The 17,938-nt window shown below is 51.2% G+C and overlaps 1 protein-coding gene across 6 annotated transcripts in view; it reads right to left on the bottom strand.

Moving 5' to 3' along the window:
• Window positions 1-17,938, bottom strand: part of RAP1GAP2 (RAP1 GTPase activating protein 2) — a 220,810-nt gene that overhangs the window by 70,377 nt on the left and 132,495 nt on the right. The window contains exon 1 of one of the 6 annotated variants that reach the window (XM_037810056.1): window positions 13,034-13,207. The exons of the other annotated variants lie outside the window; for them this stretch is intronic. The gene's annotated coding sequence lies outside the window, so the exon portion shown is untranslated. Of the gene's footprint in view, window positions 1-13,033; window positions 13,208-17,938 lie in introns of those variants that run through there. 6 annotated transcript variants of the gene reach the window in all.

Here is a 17,938-nt window from a genome sequence, read left to right on the forward strand (position 1 = left end):
GTCCATGTCCCCCCCGGTGAGATTGTGTGTACTGGGCACCAAGTGTGTAGCGGGCACAGAGCGTGCACTGGGTGTGTACTGGGCACCGAGCGTGTACTGGGTACTCCATAAATGCTCGCTGACTCCCTGGCATGGTCATATCCCTTTATGACAGAGTGAAGCCCTGCCTGGGGCATCCCAGAAACCAGTTTTTCAAAGAGGACTGTAATTTGCCCTCCTTGTCAATAGAATCATCTGCTCCACCCTCTAACTTATTATTAGCAACAGCCGCTGCCACCCAAAGCCCAGCAGTGCCCAGCGTTTCCCCCACGGGCTCTACGTAACAGCCTGTCAAGTAGGCCATGAAATCATCACCCAGAGCCAGCGCTCAGCCCCTGGAGACCACAGGCTGGCCTTGGGGTCCAATCCCTCTCCTCCCCACCTCCCAAAATAGAAACCACTTGGTTTCTTCCTGCGGAAGGGAAGGTGAATCCTGGGGAGGGAGTGCAGGAGGAGGCTGGAGGTAGCAAGAGGAGAAGAAAACAGGAACTTCAAGGTCGGTCTCGAAAGATCTTCCCCCTGCCCACTACCCTCCCAGGGTCCAGCCCACTGCCCAGCAGTGACAAAGAAGCAGCGATGGGAGGCGCCTGGCATCCATGTGGGGTCTCAGTGGGTGTGAGGAGGCTGGGGCCCCGCTGCCTGAGTCACCGCCCTGTGCCCTTCCCAAGGCAGTGCGCCTGGCCTGCCTGCCCTCTGTCCACAGCAGCTCTCCACACCGAGGGTGGACGTGGTGTTCCCCTGCAGGTGGACAACTGCCTGTTCTTCCTCCTTCTGCAGTTCAGCTGGTGAGGTCCTCACCAACACAATCCCCTGTCCCTCCTCCTCCTCGCTGACCCTGGTGGGAGAAGGGACACTAGCTGCCACCCACCTGCTGCCCACCAGGTCCCTGCTGAGCAGCCTGCCCCAGCCCTGGAGGTGGGCTGGGTTTGTGTGCGCTCCCAGGAGGTATCGCACACCCACTGCTTACAGCCAGGATGATGTCGCAGCACCCTGAGCCTTGGAGCCAGGCCGTATGGCACCTACTTGCAGGGCTGGCGCAGGATTCTATGAGCCAGCCAAGAGAGCCGCAGTACAGCACCCAGTGCACGGGGCACACCCAGTGCCCAGTACCACTCAGTACCTGGTACATACTCATTGCCCAGTACACACCCAGTGCCCAGAATACACTCAGTGCCCAGTACACACTCAGTGCCCAGTACACGTCCAATGCCCAGTACACACCTAGCGCCCAGTACACACCTGGCACCCAGTACATACTCAGTGTCCACTTCACTTGGTGCCCAGTACACACCTGGTGCCTAGTGCATGCCCCAGTGCCCAGTACACATTCAGTGGCTACTACATACTTGGTGCCCAGTGCACACTTGGTGCCCAGTACACACCTGGTACCCAGTACATGCCCAGTGCCAAGTACACACTCAGTGCCCAGTACATCTCCAATGCCCAGTACACACCTGACACCCAGTGAACGCTCACTACCCAATACATACCCAGTGTATTGGTGCCCAGTAGTGGTTGTCTCGTTATCCCTGCCCATGTCTATTTAAGATACACATGAGGGAGCAAAGGCATGTCAATAGCAGTGAGAAACATTTAAATGAGACAAGGATGAAGGAGAAGATATTTTATACCCCACATGGGTCCCAGGAAATTGGATGGAGATGTGGGCTGGGCAGTGCTGGGGACTCAAGGGACAGGGGTCAGAGCAAGTTCCTTGTCCCCACTGAGGGCAAAGACATCACAAAAGAAAAGGATTTCTGCAGAGTTTTGTAAAGACACCAAGAGGTTATGGAGAGCTGGGAGAGCTGGAACCCAGAGCACACGTCCTGTCTGGAGGCAGGTGGAATGTGTGCCATGCCCGCTTAACCACCAAGCACCCACGCTGCCCTGGATCAGAGGCCTGCATCTGTGGGGTGGGCAGGTGAGGACCAGCTGGCCACAGCGCAGCTGCCACGGCCTGAGGAAAATGCTGGGGCTGTTCCCAGGCAAGAACACGAAGGGTCGTTCACTAGAATGGAAGCTCCTTGAGGGCAGGGCTTTTTGTTTGTTTTGCTTGGTCTCTGGGGCCTAGAAATGCATAGCATGTAGGAGACGCTCAAAACACCTGCTGATTGGATGAACTCAGTGCCCTCCCCCCTATGTGGGACCTGACTCCCAGGGGTGTAAACCCCCCTGGCAACAAAGGATATGACTCCCAGGGATGAATCTGGACCCGGCATCATGGGACTGAGAACATCTTCTTGACCAAAATGGGGATGTGAAATGGAACAAAATAAAGTTTCAGTGGCTGAGAGATTTCAAACGGAGTCAAGAGGTCACTCTGGTGGGCATTCTTATGTACCATATGATATCCCTTTCTAGGTTTTAGTGGCCTTGACTCTTGAAGACGATTGTACAACTATGTAGCTTACAAGTGACAGTGTGATGGTGAAAACTTGTGGATCGCACTCCCTTTACCCAGTGTATGGATGGATGAGTAGAAAAATGGGGACAGGGACTAAATGAAGATTGGAGTGGGATGGGGGGGTGATTTGGGTGGTCTTTTTTACTTTTTTACTTTTGTTTTTTATTCTTCTTTTTATTCTTTCTGGTGTAAAGAGAATATTCAAAAATGGATTGGGGTGATGAAGGCACAACTATATGATGGTACTGTGAACAGTTGACTGTACACCATGGATGACTGTATGGTATGTGAATGTATCTCAATAAAACTGAATTTAAAAAAAAACAAAACAAAGAAAAGAAACCTGCTGATTGAATGGCTGAATATTCCACCTGCCAAGCAAGGTGAGCATGAAGCAGGTAGCAAGTCATAGGCCTGGAAGCCGACAGGGTGGCTCCTTGGGACAGCCAGAGTCAGGGCCGGACAGGCCGGTGTCCCTGGACAGACAACCCCATCCCCAACAGGGACCAATGGTAAGCTGCCATCCAGAATCAGGTGTCATCGTGTTCCAACCCACCACCCACTCCCACCAACCCACCTTCAGGCTCCTCTTTCCCATCTTTGGTCTCCCCTCCCGCCAACCCTCACTGAACGCAGCTTCCCCGCTGCCCGAGTGCCCCAGAGGCAACTCCAGCCGTGCCACCTGGGGCCAGGGGCCTGCAATGCCTCCCTGTTACCTATGGCAGTGGGTCTCAAAACAGCTGCAGGGCTCCTTAAACACAGGTTCCCAGGGCCCACACCTAGAATTTGAGTTTTGGCCAGAAAATTTCTACAAAGTTCCCAGATGATGCAGATGCGGCTGGTCTGGGAACACCCTTTGACAACCAATGTCCTATGGGGTTCACTGTGCTGAAGGCAAGTGGTGTGTGCAAGGGACCAACAGGGCCAGAGCAGAGAGGGGCAGGGTGGGAGGATGGTTGGGTTTTTATAGGACATCTTAAAACTTCAGCAGACACTTATATTTGTTTCTCTAACTCGGTATTTGGAAAAGCAAATAACCACAGGTACCAGGCAAGTAATATAATAGAATGAAGGTGGGGGAGGGGTACAATGTAAACTTCCAAAAGGGACAGCCACTACTTATCTCCAGCCAGGATGCCAATCACAAATGTAGGCTCAATGATGTCAAGAGTCTTCAACTTTTCAAGATAAGCCAGAAATCCAAATTTTTATGTGAGCTCTTCCAATTTCTGTTCATTGCTAACCAATCAAGGGTTTTAAAAATCTCAGTGTTTACCAAACAAAATACAGCCATGAGCCAAATCAGCCCATAGAACACAAGTTCCAAGCTCCGCTCTGGACAATAGGGAGCCCTTGAATGTTCCTGAGTTGGAAAATGAGATGATATAGGCAAAGTTTTAGGAAGCCCCAAGGCATCCTCTCTTGGGCACCTGTGATGTGAGCAATGATGGTCACTTTACAAATGCCACCCCATAAATCTCCCAAGCACCCAGGGACGGAAGTTTAAGGAGTTAGAGTGGCCAAGCAGCCTGCACAAAGCAAACACTGTTAGTAACGGCAGAACCCCAAATCAAGTCCGGATCTGTCTGGGTTTGCCAACTCAACATCCCACGTGGCTATATAACAGGTCCCTCAAACTTAAGTTCAGACAGAAAGTTCATTAATTCTTTCCCTTGAAACTTTCCTCCATAGATGTAGAGAAATAGGAACCCTCATGCATTGCTGGTAGGAATACAAAATGATGCAGTCACTGTGGAAAACAGCTTGGCAGTTCCTCAAAAAGTTAAATACAAGTTACCACATGAACTAGCAATTCCACTTCTAGGTATATAGCCAAAGGAATTCAAAGCAGGGACTCAGACAGATACTTGTACACTAATGTTCACTGTGGCATTATTCACAATTGCCAAAAGATGGAAGCAACCCAAATTTCCATGGTTAAACATAGATAATGTGGTATATCCATACAATGGAATATTATGGTATGTCCATACAATGGAATACTATTCTGCCATAAAAAGGAATGGAGTCCTAATACATGCTACAACATGAATGAACCTCAAAAACATTATGCCAAGTAAAATAACCCAGGCACAAAAGGACAAATATTATATGATTCCACTCATGAAATATCTAGAACAGGCAAATTCATAGAGTCAGAAAGTAAATTAGACATTACCAGGGGCCAGGAGAGGAGGAATGGGAAGTTAGCGCTTACTGGGTACAGAGTTTTTGTTTAGGATCATGAAAAATTTTTTAGAAATGTTGCACAACATTGAATATAATTAATGCCACTGAATCGTACACTTAAAAATGGTTAAAATGGCAAATTTTAGGTTTATGTATATCTATTTACCATGATAAAATTTAAATGAATTAATAGAATAAATCATCACCTGAAAAAAAAAAAAATCCCTCCACCACCTCAGCCAGTGTCACCTTATCAGTCAGTAGCACCTCCACCCATCCTGACTCTCAGGACAAAAATCTAAGAGTCATTGTTGATTTCTCTCTCCCTCAGGCCCACAACCAGTCCACCTGTGAGTCTGACCACTTCCCACACCTCCGCTTCCTGCCCTCATCTCTCATCAGCGCTCGTCTGGACCATGCAATGGCCTCCTCCCCAGGCTCCCTGCCTCCACACTAGTCCCACTCCAATCAGTTCCCCAAACAACAGCCATGTGGTCTTTTGGAAAGATAAATCAGATGATACCAGCCCTCAACATAAATCCCTCCAGCATACCAAGACACACCCTTGCCATGCTCCAGAGTGGTCAGGCTACCTCCGTTTGCTAAACAGGGTCACCAGGCTCACCTCTGCCTGGAGCCAGTGACTCAGTCTGAGATGGGAGAACTCCTTAAACTACCCCCCAAGAAGTGTCCTGCCACTCCCCACACTCACCCCTGAACTGTCACCCTGAATTCCCTAGAGAACAGGGGGTGACACAGCCAAGGAGGGGGAGAAAGGAAAGAAAACAGCAACTCAGCCAGCAGCAGGTGGGTTTGGGAATGAGGAAGAGCCCGCAGTCCTAACCTGGCCAAGTCAGCCTGGGATCCCCCATGTCCACCAGGGAGCAGGCACAAAGGGCCTGGAAAAGCTGAAAGAAGGATCCCAGAAGCTTCCAGGGACAATCTGGCTTGGCAGAACAGGGCCTCAACTCTGCAGGCCAGCAGGAACTTGACGCACACCACTCCCAAGTGTCATGCTAACCAGCCAGCTCTGAGGTTCCGAGACAGGACACAGAGTCCCCTGCCAGGACCACCCTGGGCATCACGGCACAAAGAGGAGAACAGGCCAGAACACAGGGCTGTCCAGTCCAGCTCCAAGAGTCTGGAGCCAGGAGGACATCCTGCCAAGGCATCCCTCCCTCTCTCATCCTGGAAACACCCACCTGCAGCAGTGCGTCCCTGCGGGCCCTGGCACAAGGGCCAACGAGGTGCTTCAGAGAAAGAAGCACAGAAGTGAGCTCTGCCCCATCCCATGCAGGACCCCCACCGCAGATCTCCACGTCTGGGAGGAAAGGCCCTGGCCCCTGACTGTTCCACGCCCCCCACGTCCCCTCCCCACGCACACAGCTCCCCCGTCCCTGATCTCTGTTCTCCCTCCCCTGAGTGACTGGTGGCTTCCATGCCCCATGGTAGGCAAACAGCCGTCCAGGGCTCCCTGCCAGGTGACAACAGGAGGGGCGCCGGCTCCCCAACTCCGGACAGCAGGGCCTGGACAGACATGCCTCCACAGCCTGGGGACACTCACCAAAAAGTTCCTTAAGAAATCCATCATCTTCTGCCAGGCCCCTCCGAGCTGGGGGGCCCTGCCTGTCTGAGTACCACCCTCTGCAGCTGTTTCTACTACCACCACGGCTGCAGCTGCTGCTGCTGCGGCTGCTGCTGCTGACGTTGGACAACTTCCTTAAGCTCAAACAAGGAACTGCAGGATTTGGGTGTCCGCCCGGAGCTGTTATTCCACATTGACTGGCCCTGACCTTTGACCCCTCCCTTGCCAGTATTGTTTTTCTGGGGAGTCCAAGACCAGCAGAGCTGCCACACATCCTCTGTCTTAAGGGCAAGGGGTCCCTTCTTAACAGGTAAGAAGCAACCTATTTGGGGACTTAGGAAACTAAGGGGCAGAGAGCCTTTCTTCCCTTCCATTCATGCAGAGCACCAGGCCCAGTGGCTGACCTGTTCTGGGACCCAAGGCAGAGCTCGATTTTCCCCTCTGTAAATTGGGAAGCCCTTGGGTGCAATGAGAAAAGAAATAAAATAAAAGAAGGAAATCAGAGGGCTGCATCCACATGGACCTAACAGAGACTCAAACACCACCAGCTGAAGGTTTGAAGAAACAGCTAAAAGAGTAAGAAGTGTAAGAAGTGGTTGTTTCCAGGACTGGGAGCGGGGGGGGGGGGGGGGGGGGTGCAAAGATACAGGGAACTGTCTTCTTTCTGGAAAAGCCAGGATTTTTTTTTTTTTTTTTAATCTATTGCATGTATTACTTCAGCTACAAAAAAAATTTTTAATGTGCTTTTAAAAAAGAGAGCAGTTCTCATGTCCTGTGGCTATCCCACAGGAAAAATTAAAAATAAATAAAGTAAATGGCTTGAGGAGAAGCACACAGCATCTGCGGCGCCAAGGCCCGAGGCATGGCACACAAAGGAGAGCTCCAGGGTGAAGAGCTGGAAGCCAGGCCCCGGACCAGCCCCGGGTGCACCTGCGCTCCATCTCTTTCCAGCACTAATAAACATGTCACACTCAATATCCTTCCAGGGCCCTCAGGCCTGTTCCAACTCTGGGAAGAAAGCAATGTCACAGGCTCAGCTCAGAAGGAGAGGAATGAATTTTTAAATCCCTCAAAGAAAGGCAGCATGGTGGGGTAGAAATAAATAGCCCTGGGCTTAGTGTGCTGCAGACAAGGTTTGGACTCGCAGCTCTGCTGCTTGCTTACAATCTGTGTGGGCTGGTTCTGCAGCCTCTGTGCCTCAGTTTCCATATCTGTAAAATGGAGAAACATGACCTCCTTTACAAGGTTGCTGTGGAACAGGGTACAGTGTGTGCCACACGACGGTGCATAGCACAGCACAGGAGACATTTAGTAAATGGCAGCTGAGACTACCACGATTCCTTCCTCCCAGCTCTGGCTCCCTGCTTGCTCTTTGCACCACAGCCCACAAAAGTACATGAGAAGTACCCACCGCATGCCCAGTCCCACCCAGGAAGCTGATCTTGTCTCTGCTTTCCCTCCTGCCTAATGCCACACACAGCCTGTCTCCTTCCACGTGGCCCCATCCTGCACTTGCAGAAACCACCAAGCACATCCCTTGGGATAACGGAGGCCAGGAAGTGTCCCCAGGGGCTAAAGGAGGGTGCAGCTCAGTTCAGGGCTGGCAGAGGAGAGCCTTGGCATGGGTCCATCCTTGGGGCTTAAAATGATACTGGAGGTCAGAGGAGAGGGGGAGGAGAAGGGCAGATTTCTAGGATGTGAACGGAGCCATCACGCTCATTTGGAGGGGCCACGTATAAGCACAAACCCTGCCTGGGGAGAAGACTGGTAATGTCCCTTCCAACTCTTAACATTCTGGTGCAAATGATTTTCTTAGGAGAAGGGATGCAGTCAAGCTCTTCGGCCTCCCTGCCTCCATGGGAGGAGGCAGCTGCCTGACTGGGCCTGCCCCCAGTGAGCCTTCTCTCCTCCCCTGGAAAAAGGAGCCTAGGACAAGGCTCCTGTGTCCTCTTCTTCCTCCCTGGCCCCTCTCACACCTGCCTCTGGCCTGTCTCCATTCCACCTGCTCAGAGATATGAGTCATTCAGCAGAACCCCACCTCCAATTCACCCTGCCCTGCCCATTCCCACAGTCTCGGACCCCAGAACAAGGTGTGCCCTGGGCTGGCAGGACATGCTACAGCCGAAGGACTTCTGCAACCCCCTTGGCCATGGCACACAGGGCCCAGCTAGCCATACAGTCCAAGCCCCCACCTCTGTGCAGGAATGCAGTCAGAGGCAGCAAGCAAGGAGAGAGGCAGAGAACTAACTTACGGATGATCCCTCTGGGCCAGGCACTGGCTCGGGGCTGGGGACCCAGGGAAGGTCAGCCTCTGGCCCTGCCCCTACTACCCAACTTCCCTTATTTGGTTGGCTCCTACTTGACTTTATGCCTCAGCTTGGAGATCGCCTCTTCCAGGAAGCCTCCCTGATTCCCACCCATCACCCAGATGGTACTCCCTCCCACCACATCCTGCACATGCCCTAGAGTATCAGTTATCCCTCCATATTATAATTTCTTAATTGTCTGTTTCCCCCACTTAACCCATAACCTCAGCATCTGGCTCGTAGTAGGTGCTCAATAAATATTTGCTGAATGACTAACTGAATAAAGGAACTGACTTTAGTCTAGTGATTAAGACAAACACAGAAGCAAATAATTGCAACCTAATAAAAGAGGAGCGGCAATGGGGTAAGCCCATGCCCACGTGGAAGCCCTGAGGAGTGAGCAATGGCTGTGCTGCCAAGGAAGCCGGTCAGGAAGACTTTCCAGAAGGGGCTTCTTCTCCCCAACTTGCAGATAAGGCCACAGAGGTGCAAGAACAGCAAGTCCTATATCTAAGGCTACACAGTGGTGGAGCAGAAAATCAATACCCAGGCCCAGAACTCATTCCTGTCACCTTCCATTTGACCCTCATGATAATCCGATTTGGGACAGGGTGAGGCATGGTTACTGAAGCTCAGAGAGGTTAACTGACCTGCTTAAGGTTGCACAGCCTGTTGGTAGCAGAGCCAAGTGTTCTAGGTGAGAGAGAAGGTGAGGAGAGGAGACAAGGGAGAGGAAGATGGAGAGAGGGGTGAGGAGAGGGGGAACCACTTTTCTTCAGATAAGAGTGTTTGCTTGTGTTGAGCTCAGAGGGCAGAAGGGAGACCCCAGCAGAGGGAGCCCACAGCCCCTGGCAGGGCACAAGCAGTGGTGGCAGCAGGCTCACCCTCTGGCAGCCTCGACAGGGCAGGGGGCTGCAGGGGAGGGGTGGCACAGCTTGGGGGGACCCACAGGCGGGAAGAGTGAGCCAAGAGGACAGCAAAGCCCAGAAGAGGGAGTGCGGGCAAGGGAAACAAACAGCCATTAACCGGGGCAGAACTGGCCCTTCCCCAAGGAGGTGGAGACGGGGAGGGGCCATTAAGGTCTGAGCAAATTTTCCCCTCTGTCAATTAGCCTCCTGGTCTCCGAATGAGGCCTCCCTTCCTTCTACACCAGAAAACCTGTTCTTAAGAGCGCCCAACGGTAATAATTTGATTATAAAATACCCCGTGTGGAATGAACCCACTGATATCAGCTGGGAGTCTCCTTTCTGCCCTCTGGCTCAACACAGACAAACACTTATCTTTGCCTAGCAGTTTTCACCAGCGGCTGTGGTGCAAGCAAAAGAGCACCCAACTCAGAGCTGGACAGACCTGCCTCCCAATTGCAGCCCGGACGTGCCTCCTGATTCCTTCACACACCCACACAGGGTGCTTCTGCCGGTGAAATGGGATGACAAGCATACACGTGCCTAACTCACGGCAACAGCAGCTGATCAGCAAACGTCTGCTGATTCTAACCCTGCTGAATGTGTAGAATTAATTTCACAACTTGGGGGAGGGGCTAACACTCATTTTAGTATATTTGCCAGCCCTTGACTAAGCACTTGATATGCATTCTCTTATTTAATCTTATGACCACCCATTATTATCCCCCCTCTCCAGGGGAGGAAACTGAGGGTGAGATGAATAATTAGGTCACCAGCTAGTATCAGCGATGCAAACCCAGCAGTCAGCCTCCAGAGCCCCCGCCATGCTAATGGGACTTGGGGATGGGGTTTAGATCAGCAGGTGACACAGAGGGGGCAGGATACTCAACGTCCAAATCTCACCCATTCTCCCTAAAGCCTTTCTGCAACCCCTCAGCCAGAATTCCCATAGCACTCAACTTGGTTTGGGTCCATATCAGGTTGGGTTTTAGGTTAATGGTTATGACCATCTAATCTCTCCTGTAAACTGTAAACTAAAGGACAGAAGCCATGTCTATGCACTGTGGAGTTATACACACACTAGAGTTCATCAGATTTAAAGGGCCATCTGCACATCATTTTATGTACCAATAACAGAGCAAAACACTGCCAATTCCTCTCTCACTAAGCCAACTCTGCAGGTGAACTCACTGCCCTCCCCCTACATGGGACATGACTCCCAGGGGTGTAAAGCTCCCTGGCAACATGCGACATGACTCCCAGAGATGAGCCTGGACCCGCCATCATGGGATTGAGAAAGCCTTCTTGACTAAAAGGGGGAAGAGAAATTAAACAAAATAAAGTTTTAGTGGCTGAAAGATTTCAAATGGAGTCGAGAGGTCATTCTGGAGGTTACTCTTATGCATTATATAGATACCTCTTTTTAGTTTTTAGTGTGTTAGAATAGCTAGAAGGAAATACCTGAAACTGTTGAACTGCAAACCAGTAGCCTTGATTCTTAAAGATGATCATATAACTAATATAGCGTATATGAGATGTCTGTGTGATTGTGAAAACCTTGTGGCTCACACTCCCTTTATCTAGTGTACGGATAGATGAGTAGAAAAAAGGGAACAAAAAGCAAATGAATAATGGGGGGGGGGGAGTATGAGATGTTTTAGGTGTTCTTTTTTACTTTTATTTTTATTTTTATTCTTATTTTTATTTCTTGGAGTAATAAAAACATTCAAAAATTGATTGTGGTGATGAATGCGCAACGCTATGATGATACTATGAACAACTGATTGTACACTTTGGATGATTGTATGATTTGTGAATATATCTCAATAAAATTGCATTAAAAAAAACACTGCCAATTACCAACCACGTCATGCTTTCACTTGTGAGATGCATCCCAACTTCAGAGTTGTTAAATGAGGGAGGAAAAAAGTGTCTTAGAGACAATGAAATATGGTAATTATATAGTCAGCAATTATTTGTCCTCAGTAATTATTTGTTGGGGTAGTGGAAAGAACACTGAATCTGAAATCACAAGTCTCAGGTTTGTGTCTTATCCACTGGCTAATGGGGAGCATTTCGTTTCTTTCTCTAAGTTGAATTTTTCATCTGTAAAATGGGGAAAATAATTCATTTCTGGGGTGGCTGCCAGAACCAAACGACTATAAGAAGGTGCTTTATAAAGTATAAACTGGATGAAATGAAGAACAAATGATGGACACCACTGGTGGTTAGGAGAGAAACCCAGAGCCCCTACAGATGTTTGCAAGGGGCACGGGAAGGGTGCGCTGCCTTGGGGCAATCCCACCCCATTTTATAGGAAACTGGAGTTTCTGCTTCCCAATTGTCCCTACCTTGGAACAGGGCATGATGCTTCCTCCCAGCCCAGCGGTGGTTAAGGAACCATGGTGTCTACACCCGGGAGGCATGAGAGGCACCGCCACGGAGGCTCCAAGCAAGAATTGGGGGTGTCCTTCGGCACAGCTTCCAGTTCTGACCCAGTCTATGGCCTGAAACTTCTGGTCTTCCCAAAAAAGTTGGGCTCGGCTTTGGGTCCAAGCCTCACAGTGGAGGGATTGGAAAAACAGCTCTGTAAATCTTGCCAGGTCATTTGAGAGCAACCCTGCCAGGCCAGTAACAGGTTGCCCTGGAGGGTTGGGTACCCCCAGGAGAGCAACTGCCTAAGCGGAGGATGGGTATGTGAGGAATGAGCCAGCTTGGCTGTGGTCTCACCAACAGCCACACTGTGGCCCAGCTGCAAAGTCCCACCCCCCTGCTTATGTCGATTCCTGAGGAATGGGAGACAAAAAGACCCCGAGGCTGACAGGGTGGGAGCAAAGTACAGTGCAGTCCACCCAGAAAAAATCTCTGCTTCCCTCCAAGCCTCCTTGTCCCTGGGAAATGCAAAGGGCCATGCACTGTGTGGCCTGTACTCCCTCCTCACTTGGCCCTGGAGGGTGGGTGTGCCTGAGCGGCAGGGACATGGCTCCCTCCCTCCTTTCCACCTCGGTGGTTTGTCTTGAGGACAAGGTTTGCACATAAACCAGGGCACTGTCCCCCCATTCCTGCACTTCCTTCCACTCTCCCTTCCTTCTCTCCCTCCCTCCTGCCCACCTTCCTCCTGGCTCTCTGAGAATGGAAACTGCAGCCATGCTGCCCAGCACATCTGGAATCCGGGTTTGGAACCAAGGACAGCAGAAGCATGCTGAGCCCTACCAACCTCTCTCCCCGTCTTCTCCGCCCAGCAAGTTTTAAAAGCCAGACACAACCGACTCTGGTGCCCATCAGCCGCTGCCCCAATCCTGGCCTTGGCTTGTGCCAGGGGGAGGAAGGAAGCTGAAGAAGCTTCTGGGTTCACCAGTTCAGCGAGGGCTCATCACCGATTAGATGTAGGAAGGGAGCCCCTCCCCAGCAGCCCCCGCCCCTCTCCTCTGCCTCAGAAGCTGTTCCCTGCCCAAGGCTCCCCTTCCCACACCCCCATGGGATGCCACTGCCCTCCTGGCAGATCCCAGCTTCATCGCAGGGAACTGCAAACAATCCAACTGCCACTTGGATGTGATGGGAGCTCAGTTTCCCCATCTCCAAAATAAAGATTCATCCTACTCACTCCAAGAGCTGTGCGGGAGACTGAGTCCAGGGAAGCAACCTCTCACCGTCTCCAAGGGAGGAGGCACCACATACCAAGACACAGCAAATCTTGCTGAGGAGCCTCTCCTTTCTCCAGGCCAGTTTCCACATTCCTTTTGGGATGTGCATTTTGCCTCTCTCCCTTCCCCTCCGTTAGGGCTGTAGCTGTCACCTCAAAGACACTATCAGATCCCCCACCCCAGAAGCAGGCTGCTGACTGTCCCCACCCTCGCTGCTCCCAGCACCCTCCTGCCTAGGAAACGCTCCCAGCTGCGCACCCCTCCACTTAACAGCGAACAGAAACAAAACTTCCCACCCCCACGCACTGTTAGGAAACAGCAAAAGCAAGGTTTAGAGATTAACTCAATCAGAATTTCAATTATCTGGACTCTACTTGCTAACACTCTCCTCCACCCAGGACAACAGATTACTGGGATTTCATTGAAGCCAACCTCTTGCCTTTTAATGAACATAGCAGGTGTTCATTAAAAGTAGTGGTCTGAGCTGAATGAACCAATATATACTGTTGTGCCACTGAGATATACCCAGGACTAAGCTAAACAAAAGGGCAATATCAGAAAAAGAAGTCATGGGAAATAGGTAAGTTTGGGGGGCTTGTGCTTCTGATGTGCCTGAGAGATGGATCTGAGTCCATCGCAACTCAGCCCACTCCTGGGCAGCCCCTAAAAGACCCCCAACCTTCCCCTCACCATAGGGATACGGCAGAAGGAAGGCTGAGAGGCTCCAGTCTCCCTTCGTGCTGGGAGTTCCATTTCAAGCTAACCTGCAGGAAGTGGAGGTCTGCAAATTGCATGCTCTCTTCCTTCCCAGTCTTCTGGTTAATGATTACCTAAATAAACGCTCTGGTTCCCAAGTGAGTCTAACAGTCAGTCCCCTGGCTCCAACAGCCTAATTATACATGTACAACAGCGTAGAGACGTTGACACTACACAGCTCTTTTCCCCATAAACCATATGTCAGATAACACAATTGCCCCTTCCCCCGCTTTGCCAGCTGGGGCTGACGAATGGGGTGCTAGGGCAAATGGAGGCCCTAATGAGGTTTGGGGTAGCAACCTTCGGCTGGCCATCCCAGACCCAGCTGTCCTGGTTGGAGGAATCACTCGGCTGCAAATACACTGACACCAACACAGAGTTCCACAGTACCCACCCCCAAACAGACACACAAAACACACCAATGATGCAACCAAGAGCTACCCAAAACATTCCCATTCACCCTCATACACACATAATAAACACTGACTCGTGCAAGTGCAACATGCCTAGTGCTCAGGAAGGTTTATGGGCTCCAAAGGCAAGACCCATAGGCAGCTGCACGCACCTTCCTGCAATAAACAGTTATCATCCGTTGCTGTTTCCAATTTGCCTGCCCAATGGTCCCCTACTCAGTAGGGGACAGTCAAGAAGCCAGACGGAGTGAAAAAAGGCAAAGTTAGAGACCTCAGCCTTTCTCTCACAATCCAATCCCTCTTCTACCAAAAGAGATGACGGCATCCAGGGGGTATGTTTGAGCAGCCCTGGCTCCTGGCTCTGAGGGCAGGTGTCCCCTTCCAGATCTCAGACTGAAGTTGTAGATGCCACAGAGAAGCCTGCGATAGACGATCGCAGAAGCCAGCCAAGAAGCACTCATTCTGACTGAGGGAGGCAGCTGCGGCCCCCACTTTCCCCCGCCTCCCCTGAGGAGGTCTCCAGGGGCACCTGAGTGATGAGGTCAGCAGTGGACAGAGTGGTGAGGCCCCAGCTCCTGGCAGCCTGCCCCCTGGGTCTGCCCAGCTGGCGTAGTGAGCAGCTGGTGGGCTTGTCACGGTCACCCCCAGCCCCAGCCCCTGGCCACCATCTGGTGTTGATGGAATCAGCCACAAGGGGGCCCTGGTGAGTCGCTTGGAAAGTCCAGTTGTGGGTGGGGCATCTCCTACAACATGGATGGACGAGGCCGAACAGTTGATTGCAAAACAGACAAATCTAAAGAGCGCTGGCTGGTCTCTTATAGACTTAGGTACTGCCAGGACCCTTTTAGGACCCCAAAGAGCAGGTGAAATGCCCTGAACCCCAAGCACAGCCCTGTTTTCACTAAATCAGAGGGCCCTTCAGCCACACAGCTGGCCAGGGGGCAGGGTGATCCGGAGCCCTGGAAGTGACACTTCTGAAAGGGTCACCAGGAGTTTGGAATCATGGCCCCGCTCTCCCAGGCCTAGAGGACAGGGTGTATCTCCTGGAGAGGGGGTCCATGCATGATCTGGGGCAAACCAATGAAGCTCAAGCCAGGTACTCACCCCCTGACCATTGTCCCCTAGATTCATCAGGCAGTGGGCATCTGGTCTACCTTGGGGAACCAGTGTTCCTGGACTGGGCCTTTGTAGGACTGGCAGTCATGGGGTCCCAGATTGTAAGTAGGACCCTCCCTCCAGCTGAAGCAGGTAGAGCTCAGCCTTCCCACAGCTTGGCCACCTTGATGAGCTCTGTGAAACTCTCTACACACCTTCTACAAGAGTCTTCTTGCTTCTAATCAATCTGGCCCCACAGCAACCCTCAATGACCTCCATGGTGCTGAATCCAAGAACCAAGCCCTCATCTTCACCTCTAAGCACCAGTCCCTCCCATTGCAGCATTCCACAGCCTTGCTCTCCTGATTTGCCTTCAGAGAACTTTAGCCGTCAGCTCTCCCTGCAGGCTCCTCCTCCACTGTCTTATCTCTAAATGGCAGAGATCTCAATGTTTAGCCTGACCCCTCCTCTCATCTCCATCTCCATCTCCATCTCTGCCCAGATACTAAGCTATCCCAGGCATTCCCATGGATTTAACACCATCTCTAAGCTGATTCTCCCACATATAGAGTTCTAACCTTGACCTTGCCTTGAAGCTCCAAATTAGCATCTCTAAATGCATATTTGATTTTTCCACTTAGCTGCCTCATAAGTATCTCAAATTTGGCGTGTCCAAAATAAAAGTCCCTGATCTTCTTGCTCAAACCTGCTCCTCCTCAGGCTTCTCCATTTCAGAAAAATGGGACCCAAACCAGCCTATTGCTCAAGCCCCACCTAGGATGACTAGACATCTAAAGTCCTCCCTTTCCCTCACCTTCCACGTCTAATCCGTGCCACGTCCAGCACATGCCATTGCCTTGACCACCTCACCACAGCCTGAATCCATCCATTCTTCTCCATCTCCACTGCCAACCCCCAACATCCGGGCCTTTTTGTCCCGACTACCGCAACAGCCTCCCTGTCTGGCCTCCCTACTTACACTTCTGCTGATCCATAATCCATTCTCCACATGGCAGCCAAATAGAGATGTCATCACTCTCCTCATTAAAATCTAAGCCCTCTTCCAAGGCCCATAAGACCCGGCATGCTCTGGCCTCTCTCCACAAACTCCCCTTGTTACTGCTCTCCAGCCACACAGGCCTCCACTCTGTTCCTCAAAGAAGATGACTCTTCCCTGCCTCAGTGCCTTTGCACTTGTTATTTCCTGCGCCTGGACACTCCCTGCACGACTGACCCTTCCCACACAGCCACTCCCTCTCATCTTTCAGGGCTCAGCTTAACTGCCAGTTCCCTGGGGAGGCCTTCCCTGATCCCCATAGAGAGTTACTTTCAAATAACACCCTTGAAATCATGACCATCCAAACGCTATGTTTGTCTACTGCTTTCAAAGCACCTAAAAGAAATTGCAATGTTTTCACTATTTTCTTATTTGCAGTCTGACTCCCTCACTAGAGGGGAAGTTCCATGAGGACATGGGCCTAAAGCAGCCCCTACTCTACGGCAGGCATTCGATAAGTATTTGTGAAGTGAATAAAAGGTTTTCACTAGCATTTCTCTGTGTAAGGTGCTGTTGTGCAAGCAAAACAAAACACCCAGCAGAGGTGCTTGGCCCTCTCCCAAGAGGCTTCCAGGAAGGCTTTCTGGGGGAGGTGGCATCCAACCTGTGGGGAGGGGAAGGAGGAACCTGAGCAACCAAGAAGGGGCAAGCACAAAGCACATGCAGGGAAAATAATCAACCTGACTGGGTCTACACCACCCATGCTGATGTCAAATGCCATCTGGGAATGACCCTACCAGGACACCGCCCCATAGCCTCCACCCCACACGCCCTGGGAGAAGCCCCAAGCAGCTCCTGTGCACCTCCAGCTGAGAGGAAGCTGGTCTCCCTTCCTACCCATACAGATGGGGTGGGTCCACCCACCGCTCCCTGCTTCCCCATCAGTGCTACGACCCTTGCTCTACCTTGGGAGGAAATGAGGCTGCCTGGAACAAGCTGCTTGATGTCAGCATCCACATGTGCTCTTCGGGATTAAAGCAACCTAACAAATTTCCCTTTAGCGGGGCCAAGGCTAGCCCACGAAGCACCTTTGTGTGAATTAAAAAAGGCATCCCCCTGGGGACTGGCAGCTTGATGCGCCGGACCCTCTATGATGGGACTTGCCCTTATGAAGCTCGTTACTGCAAAGAAGAGGCTAACCTTGCATATAATTGTGCCTAAGAGTCTCCCCCTGAGTGCCTCTTTGTTGCTCAGATGTGGCCCTCTCTCTCTAGCTAAGCCAACTCGGCAGATGAAATCACTGCCCTCCCCCCTACATGGGATCAGACACCCAGGGGCAACGTGGAATATGACCCCTGGGGAGGAATGTAGACCCGGCATCGTGGATTGGGAACATCTTCTTGACCAAAAGGGGGATGCAAAATGAAACAAAATAAAGTTTCAGTGGCTGAGACACTTCAAATGGAGTCGAGAGGTCACTCTGGTAGACATTCTTATGCACTATATAGATAACACCTCTTAGGTTTTCATGTATTGGAATAGCTAGAAGTAAATACCTGAAACTATCAAACTCCACCCCAGTAGTCTGGACTCTTGAAGACGAT

Source organism: Choloepus didactylus, chromosome 18, assembly GCF_015220235.1.
Source record: "Choloepus didactylus isolate mChoDid1 chromosome 18, mChoDid1.pri, whole genome shotgun sequence".
NCBI classification, from domain to species: Eukaryota; Metazoa; Chordata; class Mammalia; order Pilosa; family Megalonychidae; genus Choloepus; species Choloepus didactylus.